Here is an 8173-nt window from a genome sequence, read left to right on the forward strand (position 1 = left end):
ACGGTGATGCTTGTCCTGACTCATGAGGGCTGTGCGAGTCAGAGTGACCCCTCACTGGGGGCTGGCAGGGAGATGGAGGCATTTTAACTTCCTTTTAGCAGTTTTTAAATGCAGTTTGGCAGTTTTTGTTTGTGGGCAGTTCCTGAAGGACTGTGGCTGCCAAGGTGCTCACACTGGCTCTAGGGTTATGGAGCCACAGGGCACGATGGCAAAGGCTTTGCTGCTGTTTGATGTAGCAGCTAACCACAGATCGATCAAGAGACACTGCCTGGCCCTCCTCCAACATGAGGGAGATGCAGCAGGGGGAATTCACTGCTATAACCACAAAATCACCATTGTTCTGCTTCACGTTTGTATCTCCAGGGCTGAAACCTTCCCTTTACCTTGCCTTGTGTGTCAGTGGATCCCCTGGTTGTGTTTTCCTTGTGAAACTTGTTTCTTGCTTTTAATTATTTTATCTCACTTCTTAATATTACTCTGACTCCAGGAAAAAAAGAAAAAAACTCTTACAGAATTTAGACTGGTATGGGTTGGAGAGGCTTTAAACTCATCTAGTTCTCATCTGGCCTTGAACACTTCCAGGGATGGGTCATCCACAGCTTTTCTGGGCAACCTGTTCCAGTGCCTCACCACCCTTACAATATCTTCCTAATATCTAATCTGAACCTACCCTCTTTCAGTGTAAAACCATTGTTCCTTGTCCTGTCACTATGTGCCCTTGTAAAAAGTCTGTCTCTGTCTTCCTTGTAGGCCCCTTTAGGCACTGGAAGGCATCTGTAGGGTGTTCATTGAAGCTTCTCTTGTCCAAATGCAATTCTTCAAAAATAATCTTGTTGTAAATGCTTCTGCTCTATTGAAGCTCATTATCCTATGTGCTCCCACCCCACCTCTTTCCTGGAATGGCTCCCTTCACACCCCCTTGTCTGGTTTTCCCAAGACTGGAAGCTCTTTGGGGAAGGGACTTAATGACTTTCTTGTGTTTGCTTTGCAGCAGAGGTCTTGTGGAGCAAGATAATAATCCATGTGATCATTTAATTTAGAATAGATTGCACCACACACAGAGGCAAGGCTGAATTAAAATTACATAAGCAATCTAGATTGTGATATTTGCACTGGGTTTTATTAACAGTACAATTTCTTTAATACAGTGGTTAATGCAATGTCTCTCTCATAAAATCCTCTCCTTCTTCCTATCCCAAAATCAAGTATGTGGTGTATATTTGCCCTTGTCAAACACTGGGCATGTTGCAGGCCTTGGTTGTCACATCATGGTATCACTGGAGCAAGGCAGAGAAACAGGTCAGTAATAAGTTGTTAGAACCTCAAAATCACAGAATACACCAACAGGCATTGCTCAGACTCCTGGTTCTCCCACTCCTTCACAGGCTTTCTGCCCCATGTGCAGAAAGGGGAGAGGTGCCATAGTTCCCAAACCTGGTTCATTCCCAGCCTGTTTCTTTGCCCTCATCCCCAGCACCAACTCCATAATTCTTCTTTTTGGTCCTATTTGTTCTCCAGCTCTTTGGTAAAAATTTCAGATAAGTTGCACAAATGCCAGTGTTTCCTCTTAATACCCCTGCACTGTCAGTCCTGTCAGTTCTGACATTTCCTCATGCATCTCTCCAGCCTGTGCTCGTGTTTCTTCCTTTTGTTTCCAGCCACAGTCTCAGCATCCTGTCCAGTTCCCAAACCTGTTTTTTCTTCCCTACTACTGCTGATTCCCAAGCCCCTCACTCTTCACTTTGCCATCTCTGGCTGGGTTGCTATGTCCTCCATTCCTGTGTCTTAAAGGATTGTTTGCAAATGGTATTTGTTGTGCTTTCACACCACAGTGGCTGTCACTACAGCCAGTATTTGAGGTGCAGTGTCTAAAATGTGCCACTCAGGTGGAATAAATCTTCCCTCCTGCTTCCTGCAAGCCAGAGAGCCCTCATGACAGCAGTGTTAAAATACTCTGTATCCATGGGGTTTTTCAGTACCTGACTGCATAAAGCCCTAATTTGACCTCGTGGCTGACCCTGTTTGGAGCAGAATGCTGGGCTAGATACCTCCTGGGGACTCTTCCCAAGCTGATTTATCCTACACTGACATGAAAATAACCTTGCCTGCTGGATGTGAAGTAAACAGAACTTTTCTGGCTGGCACAACCTGCAAAATTCCAACAAACCTTTAATTCATACCCATACCATCTAAGCAGGATATGCCTGCTTGGCCTCGGTAGTTTAAATTTTTTACAAAACTCACCTGTTTTCACAGTGGTGGCCAAAACGGAACTCAGTCAGCTTCAGGATTATCTGTGCACAGCAGCTTGCAGAATCAGTACAGACTCCTTGGAGAAGCTACCACAGCTCCTGTCAGACAAGATTCACGTGAGATTCAGATCATGCAGATATTGATTCCCTTCTGCCCAGCCTTTACCTTCCCTGTTGCCTCTCCCAGCAGTATGGAAAGAGGTGGAGCATCTAAAACCTGCACAGTCCATAGAGATGTGGGCTCAATCCTTGGGGAATTTTTACCATGCAAATCACATCTGCAATGGATTTTATACAGCAAAACATTCAGACTCCAAGGGTGGGTGGTAGCATAATAACTCTCTCATCTGCTGGTTAGGTATTAGACCAGGACTTTCAGGTCCAGCTCTTCCTTCTGCTTTACCTCAGGCATAATCTGGTTTAGAGGAGCTCTCTCTGTTTGGCAGAACTGTGACTTCAGGCACTGTATCCCATAAAGCAGACTGATTGGATAAAGCCAGCATCCTGCCAAATTCCTCTCTAAAATTACGGTTTTGATCCTGTTTTGCTTTAATTAAATTTTGGTCATGTTAGAACACAAGTTTTGCAGCATTTCTCTGGAAGGATGGATCCTGCCACTGTATCCTTTTGCATCAGTATTGGGCAATAGGTGCTGTTCATGAGGAGCAGAGATGGGGGTTTTAAAGGGAGGAGGGTGACTTCTGCAGGGATGCCTGACAGAGGAAGGGCTGTGGAGGGGACCAGAGGATCATACTGCCATACCTCACCTTGTGGGGTCTCCCCACAATCTTCACACTGCACCATGCACAGAGAGTCCAAAGGGCTCATCCAGGTGGAGCAGTTTCAGGAGATAAGAAAGGAAAAAATCCATGTGAGAAAAAGGGCATCAATTTTCAAAAGTGTCCTTATGCTTTTCAGAGTAACCCATTGATATTTTCATGACAAGGAGCCGTGGAGCAGCAGGGCTGTCATTACCTCTGTCCCTCCTTCCTTCCCCAGCAAACTATCCTGTGTGCTCTGTGAGGAGCTCTGCTGCTGGGGCTCCTGCCATGCCCTCCCTTGAGGCACAGCCCTTCAGGAGCTGGGGTTGTAAAGTCGTTCATCCAAGGGCCCCTAAATCTCAGAGAGGCTGGTTAAGGTTCAGTGCCTGCCACGGACACCTCTGGGGGCAGGAGGGGATGTTCTTTTCCTTCTGCACGGGACAGCTCTGCACTACTGGAAGGGAGCAAAGCACCCTGAAGGCAAGGCTGGCTGTGGAACAGTTGCTCAATTTGAACACGAGGAGGGGTGCTACGAGCCAAATCCAAATGCTAAGGCTCTATTATCTTCTCAAGCCAGTGCCTGCCCTTCTCCCATTTCTCCCCACCGCCCCAGCAAGCAGGATCCCTCCTTAGCAACAGCCTCCTGCAGCATCAGCTCTTCCTGTGGTGTCTGTGCCCCTCTTCTTCCCTCCCACCACTTCTATCCTGAAGGACTTTTGTGGCTTTGGCATCATCAGTAGGGATGTTTTTTATTGTGCATCTGGGATTCCTGCTCCAACCTGGCTGTCTGGCTCAGGGATGTTCTCACTGCTGGTGACAGGGATATGCTCATCTCACAGCTGGCAGACATCTTTAATCCTCTTTTTCTGCCTGAGGCAAGAGGAGGTTTGCACACATGTGCATGCAGGTGAGTTGAAAGGGATGTTTGTGGCTCCCTCCTTTCCCTCACTGGCCTCTGGCCCAGTGCTGACCAGAGTTTTCCCTCTCACTTTGTGTGGTCAGTGTTGTCACCCCAGACTGTTGTCACCAGGCAGTGGCACTGGCCACCTCTCCTCTTCCAGCTGTGCAGCAGACATCTGTGTCCCTGGGGAGGACGCTCACTGGGGAGACCCAAAGCTTCCTGAATGGACCTGGACTCTCCTCATTGCCTCTGACTGAGATGCCTGTGTGTCCCACAGCACACACAAACAAGCACTTAAGCCTCACCCAGGAGTGTTGCCTCTGCCAAATTTTGTCTTTCTAGCCTGGAGGCAAGCCCCATGAGTAGTGCAAGAGCACTCCAGGAGATTTAGTTTCTATTTTGAGAAAGACAGCAAGAGATTCCATTTCCACTTTTTGTCAGAAATTAGTTGTTCCAGGAGCCTGGGCTGCTGCCTTTTTCTTCCTCATGCTGCTGGTTTGCATGGGGCTTGCAGGAACGTCATCCTCTTTGTGTTTGCTGCTACTCCCCCTGTCAGCCCTGGGTCACTGGAGTCAAAGCCTTTTCTGCAGTATGATTGAGATGGTTCAGTTGCACCAGCCGTGTTTCCTTCAAAGAGCAATGAAGCTAAAAACGTCTCAACCATTTTTACTTAAAAGCACTGGAACACTGAGCTGAGGCAAGACCGACAAAATTATAGCCCCAAGAGTGAGCCAAGAAATTAGTCTGCATTCTGGTACTCTTCATTACAGCTTTCAGAGGTACTTCCACTGCTATATACAGACACACCATGAAGTGATATCAAGTGAAAATTGTTGGGGTGGATGCAGCATTTATGTATTTCCTTGGCTGTGAACTGAAGCCTCTCTGCTTTTTCTCTGCCTTGAAGTCTTACCTCCTCCAGACCTTCCCTTTCTCTCCTTCACCCCCTCAAGTACCTGCCCTGAGTCTTACTCATCTACTTGCCATCTAAAGCCAAGTGAACTTGGCTTTACCTTTGGTTTCTTGTGAACTTTTCGATGCCAACCTCCATTCTGGGCTGTCTGCTGGGACAGAAGATGTTGAGAAATGCTGCTGCCTCCCTGGATTTCTCCCCTGCATCCCTGGAGCGCACCAGAAGATGAGTAGCAACATAAGGTGTCACCCAGAACAGCATCTTCCTGCCTCACTGCCATTTACATGCTGCTCAGGTTTTAAAACCTCACACTAAGTGCTTTTTCCTGAAGAAGCAAACAACAGCTTCATCAGAGTTATCTGCAATGCACTCACAGTCGCACAAGTGTTATGTAGCTCCAGGCTAATTTATTTATTTCCATTAAGCCAAGACTCTGAAAGCCAGAAATTAGAAATTCCTGTGTGCAGTTATTTTCAGCTTTGGGGCCATTTTCTCACAGGACTTAGTTGTGGAGTGAGTACTGTGGGCCCAGGGCCGTGGTGCCAAGGTAGCTGGGCCACCACAGCTCCTTGAAGCCATGGAGTGGCTCCTTGTGCTGGTGTCTGATGAAGAGGAGCAAAGGGGTTTTGTGAGGAAATGTCTCACCACGGAAAATGCCTGAAGGCCAAGAGCCCAGAGCATCTGGCTCGCTAGATCTGATGAACAACAGATATTCTTTCAAACATCTGAAAGCCTGTAATACTTTCCCTGTCCTCCTCCTGCAGCAACACTTACTGATCCTTTGCCCAACACCACAGAAGAAGGTGTGACCTTCTTCTTCACTCCTTTTAATTATGCTGCACATAGCAACTTTCCATGCCAGTGGCCTGATTCCTGCTGAACATTTTCAGAAGTGTTAAACTGGAACTGGAACACAGGGGAACAAAACCCTTTTGTTGAAACCCTGTCTCTTAAAATTGATATCTCCTGTGGTTTAGAGCTCATACTCAAAATTTGACAAGGAATTCCTGCAGGAGGAACCCTGCAGAAAAGTTCTGCTCAGGTAGGGGTTAGTCTGATGTGTCCCAGCCCAGAGCTGAGGTTGCACATACAGGTAACAGCTTGTGAGTAGGTTTGGGGACTGAGTGCTCTGACCAGCCCTGAAGGTCTGTGGGCCCTGCTGAGCTCCTGTGCAGCAGCAGGACAGATCACTTGCATTATTTCAGCATCCAGGAGAGCCAGCTGAGAGGAGCACCATCCTGAGCTGGGCACTGGGCATATACCTGGAGTAAGAGGAACCTATTTCCCAGTATGCAGGCAAGACCTACAGCATGGGATGATGCAGCTGGAGTGGCAGAGACTTTGCTCCTGCTGGCAGCAAGGGAGATGGGGGGCCCAGGAGGCTGTCAGAGGGCACAGGGGGTGATGGCACAGGGGACAGAGCAGAGATGACAGCCCACAGGCCTGTCTCTGGGATGTGAGGGGACAAGGTTTTGCCTGCTCAGAGTGAGAATGGATGCACAATGGCTCTGGAAATGTATTTGAAAAGAGATTTTCCATGTAGCAGGTGCACTGTGGTGTTTGATACAACCCCCTGCCTTTGTCCTCCTGCCAGTGGCAAGGCTGGATTGTGTCCCACAGCTGTGGGTGGCCCTGAAGCAGCATCATCTCCCCATTCCCTCTGGAGCAGCCCCTGTGCCTGGTCCTGGTGGTGCTGGACAAAGCTGCAGGGCCTGCAGACAGGGACACCGGGAGGGTCTGAGCCCCACAGCCCATGGACAGCCTGCCCCACACCAGGGCTGTGCTCCCAGGAACAGCCTCTGCTGCACCCTGGCAGCCACCCTAGAGCAAAGCCCTGCCCTTTGGGAGGGAGCACGGGGAGCACTCCTGTAGCTCAGCCAGAGGGGCAACTCAGAAAATGCACAGTTACAGAAAAGGCTCCTGATCCTGCTCATAACCAGTGCCCCAAGGAAAGAGAGGGGTATCCTGCACTGGTTTCCCTGTCTAATACAGCTGTGTACTGTCTTCTAACTCATATAAACACCGTGTGGGTTTTTTTATTTCTTTAAAAAATCAATATCTAACTTGTTGGTAGCAATGCTAACGGTGTAGCAGTGACTCATACAGGATAATGATGGTGTTTAAAAAACAATCTTTGCAGTGCTGTTTTCCCTTTTAATTTCACTCTCTTCTTCTGAGGGAAGATTAATGCCACTGAATATCCTTGAAGAGAGGCTTTCTCAGGCATGGGCTCTGTATGCACAGCTCTCAAGGGGTCATCACCAGACTGTGGTTAGGGGTCTTTTTTCACTGCTGTGTTGTGGTTCAATCCCAGCCTGAACTAAACCCCACACAGCCGGTCACTCTCTTCCCTCCAGTGGAATGGGGAAAGAATCAGAAAGAAAAACAGCAAGAAAACTCAGGGGTTGAGATAAAGACAGTTTAACAGGTAAAGCAAGTGCTGCATGTGCAAGCAAAGCAAAACAAGGAATTAATTCACCACTCACTGGTGGGGCAGTGAGAGAGGCAGGAAAGGCCTCAGCTCCGTGTAAGAGCTGCCCAGCAATAATTTAAACATCCAGTGTTAGCAACGCTGCTCCAGTACAAATCCAAAGTACAGTTGTGTACCAGTTACTGTGAAGAAAATTAATGGTGTCCCAGTCAAACCAGCACGTGCCATGAGATGCATGTTCCACCTCCCCTGTGGCTGGTCTCTGGTGGACACAATCTCAAGCTTTTTTGGTGCTTCCAGAACCAGCCCCCTCTGAAACATGAAGGGCCTGAAGAGCATTTCAGGTGCTGCTCATCCCACAGGCTTGTCCACTTGGTTTCTCCAGCAGCCTGCAGATCAGCCAGCCCTCCCAGGCAGTCATAAAAATCACAGAATGGTTGGAAGGGGCCCTAAACATCATCTAGTTCTGCAAGCTCAATCCCCATGTCCAATTTCAATTCTTGCCCTGGAGTGGAGTGATTACAGTTTCACTCCAAAAGGCAGAGATAAGGAAAAAAAAATGCTACTTCTGTGTGGTTTTGCCTTTGGCAGAGGAGAGACACAAAATGATATTAATGCTTCTCAGTGCCTGCCCCAATGCCTTGTGCTGATGCTACTGGTCCAAGCAAGATGTGGACTGGTTACAGTGTGTTTGCATGGAGGAGCTTTGCATTTATGGGATGAACATGTTAGTCGAAGGAAACTTTCAGATACACAGAAAAAAAGCTCCAACATTGATTAACTAACTATAAATATATCCCAAACAGTCAGGCAAGACACCAAATGCAGTGAGAGAACTGGTTGTTTTTCTAACCTTTTCTCTTCCAATGCAGAACATTAATCTTCTCAGTCCCTCGTTAGAGGTGTCTGTGTCTG

The sequence above is a fragment of the Prinia subflava genome, chromosome 28 (assembly GCF_021018805.1).
Source record: "Prinia subflava isolate CZ2003 ecotype Zambia chromosome 28, Cam_Psub_1.2, whole genome shotgun sequence".
NCBI classification, from domain to species: domain Eukaryota; kingdom Metazoa; phylum Chordata; class Aves; order Passeriformes; family Cisticolidae; genus Prinia; species Prinia subflava.